Raw genomic sequence first — 22,901 nt, 5'->3', positions numbered from 1 at the left:
TGCTGTTAATTAATATTATTTTATTGTTTTAAATATTTTTATTTAAGAAAAATACTTTGAGATAAAAAAAAAATAATCATGTTATTTTACCATTTGGTAAAGGAAAAATATTTTATATCTAAATTAATCTAGCTTTTTTCGATTCATGTAAACTAAGTTGCACTAATAGTTTTCATTGTGGTATGTATGTGTGTGACGTGTGTGAAATTTGTAGGTCCCAGTGAGAATTGCAATCAGTGTGTACTGTGTATTTACCCTATCCTATTGTTGCTTTGTTGGTTAAAAAAATAAATAAGCTATTTAAATCAGAATATGTTCCATCTGACTATTTGTGAATCTATTGCCATTTCAAGTAAGGTTTGGTTACTATTGGGCTTCTAGCCTTCTACTGAACTTATTGTGAATTAGCTGATAGGGTTTTGGATAGACTATACTTAAAGAATAAATAGAATTGCATTATTTACAAGAGAATAAAATGCCTTTTTTTCCATTAACGAAAAATAGACAAAAATGTCATCCGTTTCAGTCGACTAAATCTAGACTAAAACAAAAAAGACAAAATCAAGACTAAAACTGACTAAGACTAAAATGCTCAGACCTGTAGTTGACTAAAACTGAATAAACGAAAAATAAATGAAGGTGACTAAATATGATGAAAACGAAAAAAGGAGCATTTGACACATGACTAAGACTAAAACTAAAATAGCTGCCAAAATTAACACTGCATACATCTCAACGTGGATATAGCTTCTACTCATACATGCACAACAGCTACTCTAGGATTGACACCTTCTTTATACATGCAGCAAAACTCAATCTTGTTTCGTCCTGCAAATACTTAGCCATGACACACTCGGATCACGCTCCCCTTTGGCTCCAAATAGCAATGAGGGACTCTCACACAAATTCCAAACACTGGAGGTTTCCTAACTTTCTAAACAACGACAAAGACTTTATCAAATTAATTAACCAACAGTTGGACTGGTATTTATTGATAAATAGAAACTCCGCCTCTCCAGCTATAGTTTGGGAGGCTCTTAAAACCTACATAAGTGGAGAACATCCGCACCTCCTTCTCCACCTCTTCCAAATACTGAATCGAGAACCTCATCCTTCATTCTGGCATCTTTCTCTCCCATTACAGACGTTGAGACCCTGATACTGGTAACGTCGAACCGTCCAACTACATGCCAGCTAGACCAGTTACCCTCCCCACTCCTCCTGACCATAGCACCAGACATTCTCCGATGTCTAACTGCAACCATCAACTCCTCCCTCAACTTGGGGGTGGCCCCCACCTCCCTAAAACAAGCCAAGCTCATAAAAAAAACCAACCATGAACCCCACCGTCATAGACAACTATCGTCCGGTCTCTCTTCTCTCCTTCCGGTCTAAAACACTTGAACGTGCTGTATCCAACCAACTTACTGATTATCTCTTACAGAATGACCTCCTAGACCAGGGGTAGGCAACCCTAGGCATGCGTGCCTGCATAGGCACGCGGGGGCATTTTCATAGGCACAGGGGGCAGCAAGAAAATAAATAAAAAATAAATAAAAATATTTTCTTTTTTTTTTGCTTTGAAATATTATAGTGAAATATTTTGCACTGTTGTCGCATTTATCTTGTTTAAATCCTCCCACAGGTTCTTTTTACTATCACATATTTAATTGAGACCCTTTATTGGTTTATTATTTCAATTTAGCTGGAAATACATTGCTACATCATTCAGTAACATTTGCAGAGCCTTATTGAAAACCTTAATGCACAGTAACTGAACTCAATATTTTTAAGTTCTTATTTTTTTTTTTTTACAGTGTAGTCTTGCGATCAATCAAAACTTATTTACACAATATACCTCACATTCACCCTCCATTCACATCCTGGTGTTCTCCTGGTGTTCTCCATTAGGCCTGTAGGTGGAGCTATGACAGCACACGTACAGTACACACACCGATGGCATGTGATGTGTCAAAAAATGAATGGGCAAATGTGAGTGAAATGGTTGCACTGTATGCAGCTGTTTGTCTGCATTGCATCCCCCCCCCCCCAACTCAGATTTAGGGTTGATACAACCATCATAATAATATTGATATGATAATTGATATATGATAATATGATAATGTAAAAATTATCATTAAAAAGACCTGTTTATGAGAAAAAATTATTACGATGCATGGAATATTGTTGAGGCACACTAGTTACAACTATATTTCAAACAGGCACTCCATGTCAAAAAGGTTGCTGACCCCTGTCCTAGACCCTAATCAGTGAGGCTTCAGGACTGGTCACAGAGGCACTTCACTTAGCAAAAGCGAAAGGCCTCGCCTCTGTCCTCCTAGACCTGCCTGCAGCCTTCGACAACCATCAGATCCTCCTCGCGTCCCTCACACTGCAGCAGGGCTCGAAATTGCGACCGAATTGGAGCTGTGTGTCAGAAACACCGGGGCCCCGCAGGGGACAGTCCTCTCTCCCTTCCTCTTCACTGTCTACACCAACGACTTCCACTATCGGTCAGAGTCCTGCCAGCTGCAGAAGTTTTCTGATGACTCTGCGATAGTGGGATGTATAAAGGACGGTGACAAGAGGGAATACCGGGAACTGGTAGTGGACTTCGTCACATGGTGCGATAAAAACCACCTGCAGCTAAATGTGGCGAAGACCAAGGAACTGGTTGTGGAGCTGGGGAGGAGGAGGAGTGCACCTGTGACCCCCGTTTCCATCAGGGGAGTTGATGTGGACATGGTTGAGGTAGGGCTGGGCGATATGGAAAAAAATCATATCGCGATAACGATATGATAATTTTATTTTATTTCTCGATATCGATAATTATCGAATTGTTATAAGTATATAAAAAATTAACAACAGATGTATGTTTATTTTGCAGCAATTCTTTGTCATTGACGCCATCTTTAGTGTTACATCCCCTCACACTCCAGTTCTCAGGCTGCAGCTGGTTTAAAAGCTAAAGTAACCCGGCTTCTCTGCTGGCTGTGGCTCCAGAGGAGTTGAACAGTTCTGGCTCTGCTAGTTTATTTTCGATCTTTTGGCGCTTTTTTGGTGGACAAACCACCGCACATGTGCACTGTGACTCGTGACTGGAGTCTAGTTCTGCTAGCACACATAGCCTACTGTGTACAGACGGTTTCAAAATGTATTTTAAATTAGAAAGCAAACAAAATAAATGGACAAGAGAAAAAGAAATCTGAATTTGGTCAGTATTGTCATTTGGACAAGCAAAGCCATTACTTTAAGTTGCAGGCAAGAAAGACAAGTCTGTCCACTGTCTCTGGTTTTAAAACTGCCCTGTTGCAGGTACAAAAAAAAAAAAAAAAAAAAAAATCGATTTTTTTTTTTAATTTCGATATTCGATATCGATTATTAAAATATATCGCGATATTTATCGTTATCGTTATATCGCCCAGCCCTTGAGGAGTACAAATACCTCGGTGTGCACATCGACAACAAACTGAACGGGTCAAAACACGCAGAGGCACTGTACAAGAAGGGCCAGAGCTGACTCTACTTCCTCAGAAGGCTGAGATCCTTCAATGTCTGTACAAGGATGTTGAGGATGTTCTATGAGTCGTGGTGGCGGGCGCCTTCTTGTACGCTGTGACCTGCAGGGGCAGCGGACTGAGAGCAGGGGACACAAACAGGCTGGATATGCTGGTCAGGAAGGCCAGTAGCGTGGTTGGGGTGGAGCTGGACTCCCTAGCGAGGGTGGCGGAGAGGAGGAGCCTTGCTAAGCTCCAGGCCATCAGGGAAAACCCCTCCCACCCACTATACACAGACTTGGCTGACAGGAGGAGCATGTTCAGTGCTTGGCTCACACTACCCAAATGCAGCACTGAACGGCACAGGAAGTCCTTCATTCCAACAGCCATCAGACTATACAATGCATCACTGTGCCTCACTGCATCACTGAGCACAGAGTGGCAGTTACCATCTTCCTGGACTTAGTTTGAAACAGCACTGTGCAATATTACACCTACTGTAGACCTCAGTATATTTTTACTGTATTTATTTACTGTATATTTTATTCCATTTTTATTCTATTTTACTCAACTCTTAGCCTAGGCAACTTGATTTGATTCGTTTTATTATTCTAATTTGTGATTTGTTCCATCTAAATGTTTAAATGTTGAGCGATTTGCAGTGTCAAATTTCCCACAGGATAATAAAAGTATTTCTATTCTATTCTACTCCATTCCATTCTATATGTGACCGAAATTGTATCGGTGCGACCTCAAAATATAATTGGGAGCATTCGTGCAAGTGCAAATAATTGTTCTGGTGCGACCTCCCCCCCCCCCCCCCCCCCCCCCTCTCTGTCCATTCGCTAGTTTGTCACTCAGTATGTGCCTTGTGAGTTGACAGTGACCATTATAACCAATCAAACGTGAGCTTGACGTTCTTACATTTAATGCTGATTTTAGATTGGTTAAGATTAGCCTTCAAGCCTCGCTGTCTTCTCTCATCCTACAGCAAGTTGTTGACGCACACACACGTTCACACACGCTGCTCCCAGTGCTCGCATTGCCCCTGCCCCTCCCCCTCACAGACCCGTCTAGTCAACATCTCTCATTCGCTCTGAAGAGAGCAGCTCCTCTCTCAACATCACTTAAGAAAATGACCCAGTAAACTATTCACTTTAGTTTAATGCACAAGGCGGTGTCTAACGTTATGTAGCTGGCTAGCTACTGATAGGCGCTCGTGTCAACGGCTGATACCATCATAGGCATTCGTTTTTGCAGCTGTTGGCTAGCTAGCTAGCTAACATTAGCTACCTAGCAACTGTAGCTAGCTAATACTGGAGCTAACTAACTGTACAAATCGATGTGATTGGCTGAGACTGTATTTTGTACGGTTGGCTGCCTGGCTGTTGTGGATTCGGGTAGCCAGTGGCCCCTTTCGTGACTGTGATGCACCGAGTGAATCCATATGGATACAGGATGAGATACAAGACAATAGCTCAGGGCCGTATGCCCCATGGGGGCAGGAGAAGTCACTCAGAAGGTTCAGCTGTTCCATGGGACCGGTTGAGACAGAGACAGAGGTTAAAAGGTCCTCCCATGTCTGCAGAAAAGCAGACATGGGAGACATCCTAACTAAACTAGACAGATTAATCTAAGGGTCAGTCCACAACCAGATGAGATCAGGGTAGGTTGAAGGAGAGAGAGAAAAGATGAGTCTTAAGCAGGGATTTAAAAGCTTCGACAGAGCAGGCGCCCCTGACGACGGCAGGTAATTTGTTCCACAGGTAGGGAGCGTGGTAGGATTTATTTTTAATGTTCAAGTTTGCGACAGGCCTTTTTAAAGGAGCGAGTTTCCTCCGTAAACCAGGGAGTTTGTTTTTGCGGAGCACGTTTAATTTTAGGCTTAAGGGGAGCGACAATGTTGAGCGTGCTACGAAGGGCGGCATTAAGTTTGTCTGTAAAGAGATCAAGGGGCCAGAGTAAGAGAGGAAGGGAGAGAGGGTGTCTGGTAGGCAGTTAACTAGAATTGGGACAGTTGAGGCGTTAATACGACGGCTCATGTAGGATTCTACACTGTCTGGGCGAGAAACCGTCAAATCAATTTGAAATTTGATGAGGTAGTGGTCTGAGAGAGCAGGTCCATAGGGAGAAACGGTCAAATCTGACACAGTGAGGCCGCGGGCTAGGACTAAGTCAAGGGTGTTCCCACCACTGTGAGTGGGTTGGTCAACGATTTGAATGAGACCGACAGAGTCAATGATGTCGGTAAAAGCCTTATTTAGGGGATCTAGAGTTTTGTTGGAATGAATGTTAAAATCACCAACAATTAAAATGTTATCAGAGTGTGTAACAAGCTCAGAGATGAAAGTGGAAAACTCATCTAGGAAGAGGGTGTAAGGGCCTGGGGGGCGGTAAAGGACAGCCATTACAAAGGATGCAGTGGAGGTAGGAATCAGACCGCCACACTTTCTGTTGGGGGAGAGGGACGCAACAGGAGCACCTCAAACGAGGAAAACTTACAGTTTGCGTCGGATGTACAGTTGTGCTTAGAGTCGTAGATTAGAGAAACTCCGCCTCCTTTCTTGGAGGTGCGTGCGATATGGGAGCTACTAAAATTAGGGGGTGAAGCCTCGTTTAAGGGCAGACAGTCATTAGGTTTAAGCCATGTCTCAGTGAGGCCCAATAAGTCGAGACTATGGTCTGTTATCAGTTAATTTACCAAAAGAGCTTTGGTTGGCAGAGAGCGAATGTTGATAAGGCCAACCTTCACGCACTCTGTATAACAGCGTGATTTTCAGCCATGCGGGTAGGTTTAATCGCAATTAAGTTAGCATGGTTTATCACACAAGGACGAGCTGGGTAAAGCGGAGCGTAACGAGATATTCTAGTTTTGATTGGATATACCGGGTTAAGGATAGAGATAGAAAGAGAGGCGTGGGGAGCCTGGTGGAGGAGGGACCCAGCATGGTTAGGAAAGGTATAGGGATTGGCAGGCTCCATCGGTTTAGCATTACTAGCAGGCTCGCTACGAGCCTGTACCCTGCCATGCTTGTGGGGTGGCTGTCAGCCTGAAGTTCTATGTTTCCGGTCCAGTTCCCTACTCCCACTCACTGCGGATCTCAGAGCCATGTCCATACCCACGGAGAGCAGCCAGGGTCCATTCCAGTTGGGATGAAGGCCACCCCTAGCAAAGAGCTCCGGACGTCTCCAGAAAACATAGAAATTGTCTATATACGGAATTGTATTTAGGCAACAGTAACCTGTTTCAGTGTTTTACTGCATTACAGTACTGTTATATTGTCGTTTTTTTATCAATAAAAAAATATATATTACATATATATTGTTGGTGCTCCTTACATTTTGATGGGTGCTCCTACATTTTGCTGGTGCTCCCAAGTAAAAATGTTAATTTCGAGCCCTGTGCAGCCTCCGACAACCATCAGATCCTCCTCGCGTCCCTCGCAGGAATGGGAGTGGCTCGCTCTGCACGGACATGGCTGCCATCATACCTCAAGGACCGCTCCTACCAAGTGTCCTGGAGAGGGACCCTGTCGGCCCACCGCCCCCTGCGGACGGGTGTCCCCAGGGCCCCTTCTCTTCTCCCTCTACACTAAATCCCTGGGTAACATGATCACATCTCATGCTTCTCGTATCATTGCTATGCAGATGATACTAAACTCTTCCTCTCCTTTCCTCCCTCAGATATCCACGTCTCTGAGCTGATCTCGGCCTGTCTGTCCGACATCTCCGCCTGGATGACGACCAACCACCTCAAACTGAACCTAAGCAAAACAGAATTGCTTCAACTGCCGGCCAAATCCTCCCCCCTGACCGACCTTTCCATTGCAGTCGAGAATACAGCTGTGACCGCATCCCCGACCACCAAGAACCTTGGTGTTGTCCTCGACGACCAGTTTAACTTCTCCACTCACATTGCAGCGACAACCAGAACCTGCAGATTCCTCCTGAGCAACGTCAGAAGGATCCGCCCCTTCCTGACAAAAGAAGCCACCCAACTTGGCAGTGTGGCTACATGAGTAGAGCTCCGGACTCATGATCGGAAGATCACCGGTTCGAGCCCGGGTCAAGGCTGCTGTCGGAAAGTGGTGTTGTTGTCCAGCAGGGGGCACTCTGTCCTCTGGATGTCAGTAACAATGCCCCTGTTACAGTGATAGGGACACCGACCGTACAGCTGTGAGTGCCATCCTTCGGATGAGACGCTAAACCGAGATCCTGGCTGAATTCGGTTGTTAAAGAACCCAGGACGTCTATCGTAAAGAGTAGGGGGTTCCCCGACGTTCCTGGCCAAATTCCCAATCAGGTCTCGGACATCAAGGCCACCTAATCATCCCTTCTCCTTAATTGACTGATATCAATCCCTGTCTCCTGAGCCGTTCAGCCATTGTGTAGTGTGATGTGTGCCGGGTGCCAGTGTATGGTAGCCATTGAGCCTGCATAGCCCAAGGTTGGGTGCTACCAGTGGTAGTGAAGGAACTCCCTCCCCCCCGACATCAGGATCATTGATTAGGCACCCCCAACTATTATTAGTATCATTTATTTAACGAAAAAAATGAAAAATCACAAAATAGTTAAAAGTAGAACAAGACTAGACTGGTCATGTCAACTAGTATAGAAGTAATGTCACAGCCTAATGTGAAAATGTATTGGTAGTTAGCTAGCAATGCAAGCTAGCCAACACTAGCTAGTTAGTTAGCAAGCTGAATGTTGGCTAGCAAGATTGTACTGCATGTGTTTGCTAACCATCATTAATTAATCCAAATTCAAAACAAACACCCCTAAATGTGGTGAATAACACGGTTTTAGGAAAAGTCAATGAGTGAAATAGTACATATGGGGATCAAACATAGTTCTAGTATTTTAAAAGCAAGGTAAAAATTACCTCAACAATTCTAGTGTAAGCTGCTAGCTAGCAAGATTGCACTGCTTACTAGGGATGGGTACCTTTCACATTTGAACCGATACCGGTACCTGTGAATCGATACCGGTACCCAACGGTACCTTTTTTCGGTACTTTAGTCTCAAGAAATTTTATTTACCTGCCTCAGTCGTAAAAAAAGAAAATCCAAACTTCAAATAACTACAATTTCGACAGTTTTCGGCTTGTCATTGCTCCGACTGCTTTGTTGTTGAATCAAGTCAAATCCTAGGAAAGCATATATTGTGCGTGTGAACGTTGACATGAAAAGAAAAAAGTAAAAAAAAAAAAAAAATAATAAAAAAAAAATTAATAAACAAATATTTTTTTTCTTTTTTTTTCGGTTTCTCACTTGATTCGATACTCGGTAGTACCGACGTGTTTCGGTTCGGTACCTCAAAAGTACCGAATTCGGTACCCATCCCTACTGCTTACTAACTAACGTTGATACACCCAGGTTTACCACACAGTTAAAACACAGCTACTTGCATAAGAAGTTTCACTGTAGATGTCAAGGCTCCTGTGTTGGCTGGGAAATGCATGTATTTGACCGTTCTATTGAGATCGCGAGTAATGGTTCTCGGTTATTATTCCGGAAGTCCACCAATCCGAAACTATATTTTTAAATCCATATCACCAGGTTGCCTGCATCAATTCCAACATCCAATATACCAGATATGATGCCAAGAGCATGCTCTAAAAGCTGTTCACATGTAAAGGGTTTTTATAAACTCATCTTAATTATGTGCTCAATAGTTTAATTTGATTACTATTTTACACATCATCCAATAACATTTTCCAGGACAACTGTTTCAATTTCCATGTAAGTGTTCACTTTTGCTCAGTTTCCATGACTTTTCCATACTGGAAAATGAAAAAATAGATTCCATGTTTTCCAGGTACCGTGGGAACCCTGAGCACAAGAGAGGAAAACAATGAAAACATAATTGTACTTACAGATGTTGTGGTGTCCACAGTCTGGTGTCTGTTTTCTCAGGAAGAACGTTTTGATCCAGATGTGAAGTCTTGGTCCAGTAGAGTTCTGCTACAGAGAATCTTTACACTGTAAACACACAAAGCGTTTGTAGAGTAATCCAGGAAGACATTGGAAGCCTCACACGCAGGCGGTACCACGTGACTGATCAGGAAATTATATGGGGCAACGAAACGCAATAGTATGCAACTGCAGAGCCGCAGAGCAGCGCTCTCAGGCCCCGCGCTTTCAGGCCCGCTCAGCAGCGCCACCCACCCAATGGCTGAATTGCCAATGGCTGAATTGGAGTATTGCACTGTGCGGGCGTTTATTTAGATCTGCGATGCGTTTATTTAAACTTTATTTAACAGATTGCAGAATGGGTACAGTACAGCTCAATACACACAATTGTTAAGGGGATGCAGACCAGAGAAAGACTTTCGTCTTGTTTACATTTACATCAGGGTCCCCCATTTTTAATTCATAATGACATTTATGACACTCAATGCAGTACTGTTACATTTGTGACATACAGTAAATATATACAAGGGGAAGGGAACTGTACATTTATGATGAATTGAAAATGGGGGACCCTGATGTAAACAAGACCGAAGTCTTTCTCTGGTCTGCAACCCCTTAACAATTGTGTGTATTGAGCTGTACTGCAGATTTTTACAACAAAATATAACAATATGATGCCGCAAGTTCTGTTATATTTCAATTGCCTTACTTATTTACATAAGTATTAAAGGCCTACAGCAGTATTGTACAGCCAGTAACTATACTTTTGCTCACACAATATCTTGAATGGATGAGTTTATTTATTTCGTACTGTAGTGTATAGTATAGCAAATGGTTTTACTTTTATAAGTGTTACCCCAAATCTCCACACAGTAGTTCAGATATGGTATACTAGTGAGCAATATAGAATGTACAGTGATGTATCCCTGCAGATGAATGTAACCTTCTGAGTCTTGGCAAATAACACCTCCATGCAGTCTTTGAATGCTTCAATGCTGGAATCTGGAGCTCTGTGTACACAACTGACACGTTTCTCAGATCTCTACTGAGATACAATCCATCAAGTTGTCAATGGTAGTTGACATGCATTCTACAACCTTATATTTGAGGCTATTTTTTATATAAAGGGATACACCCCCACCTCTTTTCCCAATCCTGTTAATATAATTGAGTTCATATCCATTTAACTCAATGTCAACTATGATGAATTGAAAATGGGGGACCCTGATGTAAACAAGACGAAAGTCTTTCTCTGGTCTGCATCCCCTTAACAATTGTAAACTGTACTGTACTGTACCCATTCAATAAAGTAATCAATCAATCAACTATTTTCTCAGAGCTAAACCAAGTTTTGGGTATTGCTATGATATTGAAAGGTTTATGGAATTGCTCCAAATATTCTTTAATGTTTTGATGGTTAGCATATATATAAGCTTCTGCTGTTGAAGTTTTAAACAATATAAAACTCAAAAGTATTATTATAATTCTTCTTATAATATTGAAACATAGCAGCAAGTAACTCAGTACAGTAGTGCAATAATGACGGCATCCTCTCATGTTATTTAGACTTCATATCAATAGGGTTAGCTTTGTCAACAACACAGGGAAGTTCTACAAACAGGCCAGAGGATGTACATACTGTATGAGTAAAATATAATACTTTATAGATTACTCTTTGACCCAAATCAGCCATTGGGTGGGTGGCGCTAAGATGGCGGAGGTCTCGTGACCCAAATCAGCCATTGGGTGGGTGGCGCTAAGATGGCGGAGGTCTCGTGACCCAAATCAGCCATTGGGTGGGTGGCGCTAAGATGGCGGAGGTCTCGTGACCCAAATCAGCCATTGGGTGGGTGGCGCTAAGATGGCGGAGGTCTCGTGACGGTAGGTGGGGAGGGGGTCCATTGTTGTTAGCCGCGTTAGCTCGATGCCTCGCTGTTTGAATAGCAATACAACCCGGTGAGGCATGTAATACACTTTGAATGGTCGGATAGAACTACCGTTAATATCACGTTAAAGTTAACCTCTAATGGCAGCAGCTCCCCGTAACGTCGGTCTGGCTGAACACAGTGAACAGTGAACAACAACAAGTCAACCAGATGGAGCCGCAGTGTTCTGTCTCTCTGGGGCTCCGTCCAAATGTTGCTGGATTTGGTTCATTTTACTGTATGAAGCACAATCTCGGGGGCCACACAGAACCAAGCATTTCACTGTAATGTACAAGTACCTTATATGTGACAAATACAATCAACTTGAAACTACAGCTACGACAGAGCTAACGGTATCGGGAGAAATGTAAACGTTATTGTGAAGAGAATTATGTCTCTGCAGATGCTAGCAGTTACTGGGATTGTACAACTTCAAGGCTCCTTTCGAGCCGCTGCTGCATTGAGCAGCACAAGAGAGGAACACAATGTGAACATAATGGTACTTACAGATGTTGTGGTGTCCACAGTGTGATGTGTGTTTTCTCAGGAAGAACGTTTAGCTCCAGATGTGAAGTCTTGCTCCAGTAGAGTTCTGCTAACTGTCGGCACTTCCGCGTTACATTGAGCTCATGGAGGCAGCCACAGAGACCGTGCGCTGATTGGCAGAGAGGGGACGTCACTCCACATTGGTTCTAGCCCCTCCCCCTTGACCAGGCTCGGTTGAGACGTGCGGGGAGGGAGAGAGAGAGAGATTGAACAGAATGCAGTTAGTTTCTCTACCTTTCTGTGAACTTCTAAAAAAACGGCGTTGCAATTGATGAAAATGTTCTGATATTCTATAATCATATTTCAAATGCCATTATGTCCGGATGGCAGAATCAGTACTGTATCTACAAAACATTCTGTTTAATCATCTTCCCTTTATTAATTTACTTAGATTTCTTTGTACACGTGATCTCCCCGAGTTTGGCTTTGATGAAGAGGCAATAATGGCTCATTCATTGTTTGTTTTCACAGCTGGTGTAATTGCCAGTAGACAGTTACTTACTACAGCTGCTGCCCACATACATTTTAAATGGTTTGCTCCGCCCTCCTCGCTACATAAGCAGCAAGCAGGGACTCTCCAAATGGAGACTGTAGAGACTGTAGAGCTAACAGTTTAACACAACAAGCTAGAGACTGTGACTAGAGCTAACAGTTTAACACAAGCTAGAGACTGTGACTAGAGCTAACAGTTTAACACAAGCTAGAGACTGTGACTAGAGCTAACAGTTTAACACAAGCTAGAGACTGTGACTAGAGCTAACAGTTTAACACAAGCTAGAGACTGTGACTAGAGCTAACAGTTTAACACAAGCTAGAGACTGTGACTAGAGCTAACAGTTTAACACAACAAGCTAGAGACTGTGACTAGAAAGAAACAGACTAAGAAACGACGTAAACTCCATGATCAAAACTGCAAAAAAGAATTTCATCAATGACAAAACTGAGGAAAACAAAAACAAACCACGTGAACTTTGGAAATTACTCAATAATCAACTAGGATGCAGTAAAAAACTTAAAACCAGATTCTCAAACATAAACATAAAAACGGACAACACGCTCATCACAGACAAGCTGGATGTAGCCAATTACTTAAACATTTTCTTCACAAACATAGCCACAACACTGGTAAACAAACTACCCTCCCACTCAGGGCTTTATGGGGTAGAACACATAGTAGCTTACTACAAAAACCTAGGGGTCCGCAAGGACGACTTCAAGCTGGAAATGGTAACAACAGATGAGGTACTCAATAAACTGAGCGCCCTCCAACCTAACAAGGCCACTGGCCATGACAACATCCCCTCCAAATTCCTCAGAGACTCAGCAGCCGCCATCACCCCAATCATCACACACATAATAAACCTCTCCATAAAACAGGGACACGTCCCCAAGGACTTCAAAATTGCGAGGGTGACCCCTCTGCACAAAAAGGGCAGCAAATTAGACCCAGGCAACTACCGCCCTGTTTCTATTCTCACCTCCATCTCGAAAGTCATGGAAAAAATAGTCTACGAACAGGTCGAAAAGTACCTAGCGGAAAAAAATCTAATCTACGAATTCCAATCTGGCTTCAGAACATCCCACTCCACTGACACATGCCTTCTCTATTTGAATGACCACATCAAACAAGAGGTGGACGCAGGCAAATACTGCGGCATGGTCATGCTGGACCTACAAAAGGCCTTTGACACGGTCAATCACTCCATTCTGATTGACAAGCTAAAAGCAATTGGTTTTGATAGCCTATCAGTGAGCTGGATGCAATCCTACCTTGAGGGGAGGGAACAGATGGTGGAGGTAAACGGTACCCTATCCCCCCCTCTCACAGTGAGCTGTGGTGTTCCACAAGGAAGCATACTAGGACTGCTACTGTTCCTAATTTATGCAAATGACATGTCGTCAGCTTGTGACTGCAACTTGTTCCTGTTTGCGGACGACTCAGCCCTGCTGGTCTCTGACAAGAACAAGTTACAGGTTGAAAAAACCCTCAGCTCGGAACTAGGCAGAATCTGCATATGGCTCGCTGATAACAAACTATCATTACACATGGGCAAAACAGAGTCCATTCTCTTCGGTTCAAATAACAAACTCAGCAAGACCGACGGCTTCTCAGTTACAGTGGGTGACAATATTGTCACAAGGAAAGATGAAATTACCTACCTGGGTTCCATCCTAGAGGCTAATCTCTCCTGTGACAAAATGGCATCCAATGTAATAAAAAAAGTCAACCAACGAACTCGATTCTTGTACCGGATCTCCTCTCTGGTAAACAAGAATACCCTGAAGACTCTGGCAGGAGCACTCATTCAGGGGTACTACGACTATGCTTGCACCTCATGGTACCAAAGCACCTCAAAGGCGCTAAAAACAAAACTACAAACATCTCAAAACAAACTGGTCAGACTACTGCTTGACCTTACTCCTAGAACCCACCTCACCCCTGCCCACTTTGACAACCTAGGATGGCTTAGAGTAGATGACAGAGTACAGCAACTTGCAATGGGCCTGGTCTACAAGATACACTACACGACCAAGGTACCCATGTACATGGCAAAATACTTCCCAAAGGTCAGTGAATACCACGATCACAACACCAGAGGGAGCTCCACAAATCATGTTAAACCCAGATTCGGCTCAAATAAGGGACTAAACACGTTTCGCAATTATGCCACATCAATGTGGAACGCCCTACCCAAAGCTGTAAAGGAATGTGGATCACTACCCACTTTCAAAACCTCTCTCAAGAGACACCTACGGGAGACTGCAATTCAACACTGGCCCCTGTAAATATCCTAACCCAACCCCCTCCAATGTACAGTCATTTACCTAGTATGGTTTTGTCAATAGTCCAATGTACAATTTTGTTTGTTTGTACAGAGTCTCCCCCCCCTCAATGTACAGTTTTGCTTGTTTATACAGTGTGCCCCCCCCCCCCCCCCCCCCCCCCAACCACCTCCAATGTAGGTTGCCCAGTGTGGTTGTCAGTATCCCAGTGTACCCAACCCCCCCCACCCAACCTCCTCCAATGTACAGTTTCTACGTCAAATGTATATACTCCCTTTTCTTGACTCCTTCTGTATCACAAACAGTACTGTATTTGCAAATCTGGTATGTCATAGATGTATAGATGTAGCAGTACTGACTATCTGTATGTCATGTATGTCATATATGTCCTGATGAATTGAAAATGGGGGACCCTGATGTAAACAAGACGAAAGTCTTTCTCTGGTCTGCATCCCCTTAACAATTGTGTGTATTGAGCTGTACTGTATTGTACCCATTCTGCAATCTGTTAATAAAGTCTTCAATCAATCAATCAATCAGCTAACAGTTTAACACAAGCTAGAGACTGTGACTAGAGCTAACAGTTTAACACAAGCTAGAGACTGTGACTAGAGCTAACAGTTTAACACAAGCTAGAGACTGTGACTAGAGCTAACAGTTTAACACAAGCTAGAGACTGTGACTAGAGCTAACAGTTTAACACAAGCTAGAGACTGTGACTAGAGCTAACAGTTTAACACAAGCTAGAGACTGTGACTAGAGCTAACAGTTTAACACAAGCTAGAGACTGTGACTAGAGCTAACAGTTTAACACAAGCTAGAGACTGTGACTAGAGCTAACAGTTTAACACAAGCTAGAGACTGTGACTAGAGCTAACAGTTTAACACAAGCTAGAGACTGTGACTAGAGCTAACAGTTTAACACAAGCTAGATACTGTGACTAGAGCTAACAGTTTAACACAAGCTAGAGACTGTGACTATAGAGCTAACAGTTTAACACAAGCTAGAGACTGTGACTACAGCTAACAGTTTAACACAAGCTAGAGACTGTGACTAGAGCTAACAGTTTAACACAAGCTAGATACTGTGACTAGAGCTAACAGTTTAACACAAGCTAGAGACTGTGAGTGACTAGAGCTAACAGTTTAACACAAGCTAGTGACTGTGACTAGTGCTAACAGTTTAACACAAGCTAGAGACTGTGACTAGTGCTAACAGTTTAACACAAGCTAGAGACTGTGACTAGAGCTAACAGTTTAACACAAGCTAGAGACTCTGACTAGAGCTAACAGTTTAACACAAGCTAGATACTGCAGTGTTTCCCTTATATGCATTCAGCACTGAATCAGGACCGCCACTGCTATGAACTAGATTACTAGACTACTACTCATTCCATTTGGGCTGTGGGGGGTGCTTAAATTCTGAAGGAGTCGACTGAAGGCTTCTTGGCCTCTGAGAAAGCATGCAATTGGTCACCAGATGGATACATCTTGATATTTGTCTAGTCTAGTGTGTTCATTAGACAGTTGAAATCCTCTTTCAGTGCCTCTGTGCCTGTTTTCTTAGGCGGGAGTTACACACAGTGTTTTTGTGCTCGTTTTTATACGTTTTTGAATACGTTTCATGTCCCTTTTACACAGAAATGCGTTTTTTGGCGTTTTTTTTTGGTGGATACGGCTAAAACGCTAAATTGTGTTTGCGTTTTGGAGAACCCCTAAAAAACGCGCCAACAACAGCCGTGTAGTCTGCACGGAGCCGTTGTTGCGAAAACGCCCATGCGCAGTAGATACCATCTGCGTGCCCTCCGGTGACAACAGAGTTTGTGTGTGTGGGTGCAGGGGCGTAGCTGGGGGGGGGGGGGTAGCTTAGGATGATTCCAAGGGCCCAGACACTAGACATCACTCAGGTGTATTATTGATGCTCTTATTGATACTATGTTTGTTTCTGAAGTGTGTGTGTGTGTGTGTGTGTGTGTGTGTGTGTGTGTGTGTGTGTGTGTGTGTGTGTGTGTGTGTGTGTGTGTGTGTGTGTGTGTGTGTGTGTGTGTGTGTGTGTGTGTGTGTGTGTGAGATATATAGAGATAGAGGGGGGGCTTTGGTAGACTATTGCATTGGTCCATTCATTGAAGATGAACGCAATGCGACATCCTTTACTAGGCTCACCCACCAACAGTGCAGGTGCTGAACTGCTGATCCGAATGTATAGGTAAAAACCATATTATGCGTTTTCACCAATAAAAAAATGGCCAAAAAATTTCCGCTTGCGCACTTGCGCGCGCTCGCATTCACTGGGGGCCTACAAATACATTCTTTCATGGGGCCCAGAATCTGGAGCTACACCCCTGTGATGGTGTGTGTGTGTGTTTGGGACAGAGCTCCCAGCTCCGTGTGCCTGTGTCCCAAATAGCTGCAGCTACCATGTGTTGTCAAGTTATTCTTATAAGGACCCCAGTCCAAGCTACAACAGTCTGCATTCCCTTAACAATTGTTTGTATTGAGCCGTATTGTATTGTACCCATTATGCAATATGTTAAATAAAGTTTACATCCATTCATTCTGCTAGCATTACCACTGGCTAACATGAGCTAGCATTAGCTATCAGACCCTGTTAGCTCAAAGCTCCTCTTTCAACTTAACAAGCATTAAACAAAAAGGCCCAGTCATCTATTCACCTTTGTTTAATACACACATCGTTGTCTCTAATGTTATCTAACTATTGATAGCTCCCGATATCATCAGTTTGGTGCTGGCTAACTAGCGTGAGCTAACGTTAGCTTCTAGCCACAATGCTATATTGTTATAATGGCATATTCAATTGACGTTAGCATGCAGCTAACTGTAGCTACCGATCTTTTTTTAGACTAAACTATCCGCTCTTGGTGGTCACTTGTGTTGATGTTAGTTTTGTTTCATCAACAAATGACAGGCAGAACACACAGTGAATGTATCCATTTTGTTTATTGCACTTTTATTAGGCTTTGCTGAAAAAGAATTGCTGCATTGAGTAAATAGGCAAGATGGTGGCGCCCATAGGCGCCTGCCTTGTTGACATTTTCTTTGCTGGAGCTTCCAGGAAGTGTATTGGCACATTCAAGTTATGATTGGTTGAAATTGCCTTCATGTTCGCCACCTACTGCCACCTACTGCTTTGGCAGTGTACTACATCACTGTGCCCAGGTGACAAAAACGAAAGTGTGACTCGAGGCTGCGACGTTGCGGCGAAACTCATATGACAATGAAACGAAAATGAAACGAAAGGTGTAACCACCGCCTTAGGCAGTTAGCCTCGCTGGTATGCGCGCCATTAGCATTAGCCACGCTTATAGGCCTCTTTGCTTTTGGAAAGAGTGACAAATATATATATACAGTATATATGTAACGGATGGTATCGTGAAGCGCAGTCAAGAAGGGCTGGGGTGAGTAGCGGTGCCAGGATGGTATCGTGAAGCACAGTCACAAAGGGCTGGGGTGAGTAGCGGTGCTATGGGTTAAACTCACTCTCACATCCTCAAAAGACGCATAGACACAGTACAACTAAGTGAATTCAACTCTTGGTATAGCGGTCTGTGTTGTTGCATGTGGCGTGGGAGACCCGTGTTCGAATCTCCCTCGGGCATGGAAGTTTGAGGTGATGTTGTTACAACCGTTACATATATATATACTTTTTTTTGTGTGCATTCGACTAAGAGGTTGGCAGTCGACTACGGCTCCTTTCGATTGATTAGTCGACTATTCGACTAGTCGTGGTCAGCCCTAGTAATTTGTAATCAGATTTGTTATTTGACTTGCCACAAATCTCACCCCACTTATTGTCTAGTGATTGATTCTGTATTTACAGGTGAATACTGACCTGAGGAACAGGCTGCAGAGAGACCATCTGGCCGCTTGTATGCGTCTCAGCATCAATGAGGCCCCTACCAGTGAATTCCCCGACCAAAGAGCCCTGGAGCTTTTCTTTCAAAAGCCCAGGAAAATTAAATGCTCTAAGGCAGAATGAAGCTTAGAGACTTCTTAGGTGTAACATGCTGTTGCTGTGTTATGATTTGTGTATGTTAGACAGTTAGTATGTTCTATGTATCTATGTCTATGTTTTCTATTTATATTATCAATCATCTATATCTATGTTCAATACAAATAGTGTACAAGTGTTGATGCATGTCATTAATCTTGACATTTACCCTGATTACAACTACACTGCAAAATATTTTAATCTTATCAAGTGAAAATATCTTGTATTTGGTACAATAAGTCAAATATTGAGTAGAATTATCTTGAATTATCTTATCCCACTGGCAGATAATTTAGCTTTTTTCTGATTTTGGTCAATTTAATCTTGTTTTAAGAAAACTTTTTCTTAAAGAAAACTTATGTCGAAATACTTCCTAAAGGTTAGTGAATACCACGCCCACAACACCAGAGGGAGTTCCACAAATCATGTTCAACCCAGATTCGGCTCAAACAAGGGACTAAACACGTTTCGCAATTATGCCACATCAATGTGGAACGCCCTACCCACAGCCGTAAAATAATGTGATTCCCTACCCACCTTCAAAACCGCTCTCAAAGAGCACCTATGGGAGGCTGCCATTCGAAACTGGCCCTGGTAAATGTCCAACCCCTCCACCCAACCCCGCCCCCCTCCACCCAACCCCCTCCGATGTACAGTTTCTTCCCCCTCAAATGTATATACACTCTCTTTTAGAAACTCTGTCTCTTAAACAGTACTGTATATTTGTATATCTTCTATGTCATAAATGTCTGGATGTAACAGTAGTTTCTGTCATAAATATTATGAATTGAAAATGGGGGACCCTGATGTAAACAATACGAAAGTCTTTCTCTGGTCTTCATCCCCTTAACAATTGTGTGTATTGAGCCGTACTGTATTGTACCCATTCTGCAATCTGTAAAGTTTTCAATCAATCAATCTACCTTAGGTAAACGTTGCAAGTGCAGTAGGCATTTATTTACCATCTAGTGGATAATTAAAGTACTGCATCCAGAAAGTCTCCCCAATGTGGCAGTTTAACCCAAATCAAAGCACTACTGTCTATATAGATTCTCTTCAAGTTTGATTTCAAAATGTGATCAATGATAATGGATGACATATCAAAATCCAAGTTTCATATTGCCACTAAAGTCATTTTACATAACTAAATAAAAATGTTAATAGCCAGTCATATGCATGAGGATCTGATATGAGCCAAAATGCTGCTTTACAAATCAGCAACACTCCTTGGCTTCTCACCTACATGTAAAATTAACCAAAACATGTGGCCATGCAGGTCAGCCTTTTATTGACACCATTTCTGATCTTGACCAACTTGGTCATTTTTTACTCAAGCTAAAATTCACATTTGGGAAAATGTCCTTATATTATTAACTGAATTGAGTTTTTAAAGTATTTTCCTGCACCAGGGCTCACTTGGAAGCAGACAGCTGGACCAGTTTGTTGTGGAGAATCCTAGTTTAATTCACAAACTCAAAACAAAACCACTGAGGATTAACACTCTAGGGGTTCACTCCTACCCAACTAAAGAGTTAATGCCCAAACAGTCTTAATCTTTTAATAATAAGTAGCCCAAATTCTTTGAGTAGCACAGAAGAAAAATAGGCAAGCAAGTATTTAAACTAAAATCTAGTTAACTTTACAGTACAGTTTACAGTAGGCCTACAGTGTATACATGAAGTCAGGAACAAGAAGAGACCAGGCACTAGAGTTTCAGGAAGGATGAATTAAAGCCTTTATTAAATTAAAGCCACAGCTGCATCATTTAAAACAAGGCCAACAAATTCTGACAGCTGCTCTTCAGGGCAGAACAAGGGCGGACATCTTAGGACATGTGGCCAACATCTACACCACATTGTGGACCACGTGTCAAATCTTGGGACAGTCCAAACCGGCCTCCAGAAGCCGTACACTGCCCCAACCTGGAGAGAGACAGGACAGGTCCACTGCCCCAACCTGGAGTGAGACAGGACAGGTCCACTGCCCCAACCTGGAGAGAGACAGGACAGGTCCACTGCCCCAACCTGGAGAGAGACAGGACAGGTCCACTGCCCCAACCTGGAGAGAGACAGGACAGGTCCACTGCCCCAACCTGGAGAGAGACAGGACAGGTCCACTGCCCCAACCTGGAGAGAGACAGGACAGGTCCACTGCCCCAACCTGGAGAGAGACAGGACAGGTCCACTGCCCCAACCTGGAGAGAGACAGGACAGGTCCACTGCCCCAACCTGGAGAGAGACAGGACAGGTCCACTGCCCCAACCTGGAGAGAGACAGGACAGGTCCACTGCCCCAACCTGGAGAGAGACAGGACAGGTCCACTGCCCCAACCTGGAGAGAGACAGGACAGGTCCACTGCCCCAACCTGGAGAGAGACAGGACAGGTCCACTGCCCCAACCTGGAGAGAGACAGGACAGGACCACTGCCCCAACCTGGAGAGAGACAGGACAGGTCCACTGCCCCAACCTGGAGAGAGACAGGACAGGTCCACTGCCCCAACCTGGAGAGAGACAGGACAGGTCCACCGCCCCAACCTGGAGAGAGACAGGACAGGTTCACTGCCCCAACCTGGAGAGAGACAGGACAAAGGAAGTGTCAACACCATGCAGCAGGACGAGGACAAAGTCCCGTTGCTCAGCAACTAGTGATTCTGGTCTTTAGAATATTGTCCATCTCACCATGGTGACATTATAGAGGGTATAGTTGCACATCGTCAAATACTTTTGTTAAATAAAAAAGGTAGCAACATAACAAGATATCATAGAAGCATTGAGAAATGTTTTTCCCAATTCTTAAATTGTGTGAAGGGTATGTGAAAATGTTTTGGTTTTCCATTCATAAAGAATCAGATAAGAGGCTAAATCAAGTTATGTTATAGCAACTCATACCAGAAATCTTATAGATGGCTAAATGTGTTCTTGGAATTTGTTTACATCTATAAGCCATTGTGGGTAGACTCCCGTTATCCGTCTCGTTAACCATCCTACTCTTGAGCCGTGAGCTAGTAATCCACCCCAATGCTCTCCTCTCTTCTTAGGATCATCCTCATGGCGGCCTGGAGAGACAGAGCAGCAACAGAGACTCATTAACTGGACCACACCCCTCTCTGCACGAAGGAACAGACAGTAGAATCACATCATACTGTAGAATGACCTCATACCGTAGAATAAAGATATATGCAGTACCTTGTAATAGCAATAGAGGGCAGTGTAGGACAGCACCAGAGCCAGCAGTCTGATGATGATAGAGGGCAGAGGAGAGTCTGCAACACAGAAATGTTGACATGACAACATCCATAAAATCACAGCTGATCATGTGACACCTGGAAGTACTCTCATCAAGTTAGAGTAATTTACAATAAAATACATTAAATACTTTGTCTTTAAACTCTTTTTAATTACTTGGATCAATGGTGTTAGTAATGTCAACAATACAAGGTACATGCACTGCAGTAGCACAGTCCTGACTGAAAAGTCCATTTCATCTTTTGTACTCTGTCCTCATTCTCTGTTGCTGATTGCAGAGTCAGGACTTGCTGTGCTACTTAATATACTGTCTGCCTTTTAGACTCAAAGTCTAATAATTTGACTACAAAACATGTGGACAGGGCTTCATGAGCTGCTTCATGAGGGTTATGTGCAGGGCTTGACATTAACTTTTTGGCTCACCAGCCACTGTGGCTAGTGGTTTTCCAAAGTCACTAGCCACTCAGCATTTTCACTAGCCAGAAATCCCCCCCCTCGCGCTCCCACCCAAAAAGTAATAAATATAGGTAATTGGACAATGTAACTGCATGCATTTGTTTGGACATAAAATGTTACTTGAACAGAAACATCTAAAAAATAACATCTAATCCAAAATGTCAGTAGTGTGGTGTGTGATAAAATAACATCTAATCCAATAACATCTGTCCCCACCCGTCCATCCCACCACCCAGACGGTCACACTTTACATTCTCTGCTCCTGTGTAGCTATTTGTGTAATGACAGTATAACAAGTATTGTACTTACTCATTGTTGCAATGTACTTACTGCATTGAATTGACTCAATACCTAGGAATAAGGTCAGGGTTAGGATTAGGAATAAAGTTAGGGTTAATGTTAATGTTAAGGAAGTGTAATGCGGGGGGGGGGGGTCAAGGGATCAAATGATCAAATGTCCTCCAAGCTTTCATCTGAATCTTCATCCTGCTGCTGATTCCTCCTCTGCTGGTCTCTCTGGTCCATCA

The sequence above is a fragment of the Notolepis coatsorum genome (assembly GCF_963971535.1).
Source record: "Notolepis coatsorum genome assembly, chromosome: 16".
Taxonomy (NCBI): domain Eukaryota; kingdom Metazoa; phylum Chordata; class Actinopteri; order Aulopiformes; family Paralepididae; genus Notolepis; species Notolepis coatsorum.
This window is presented reverse-complemented; position numbering follows the sequence as displayed.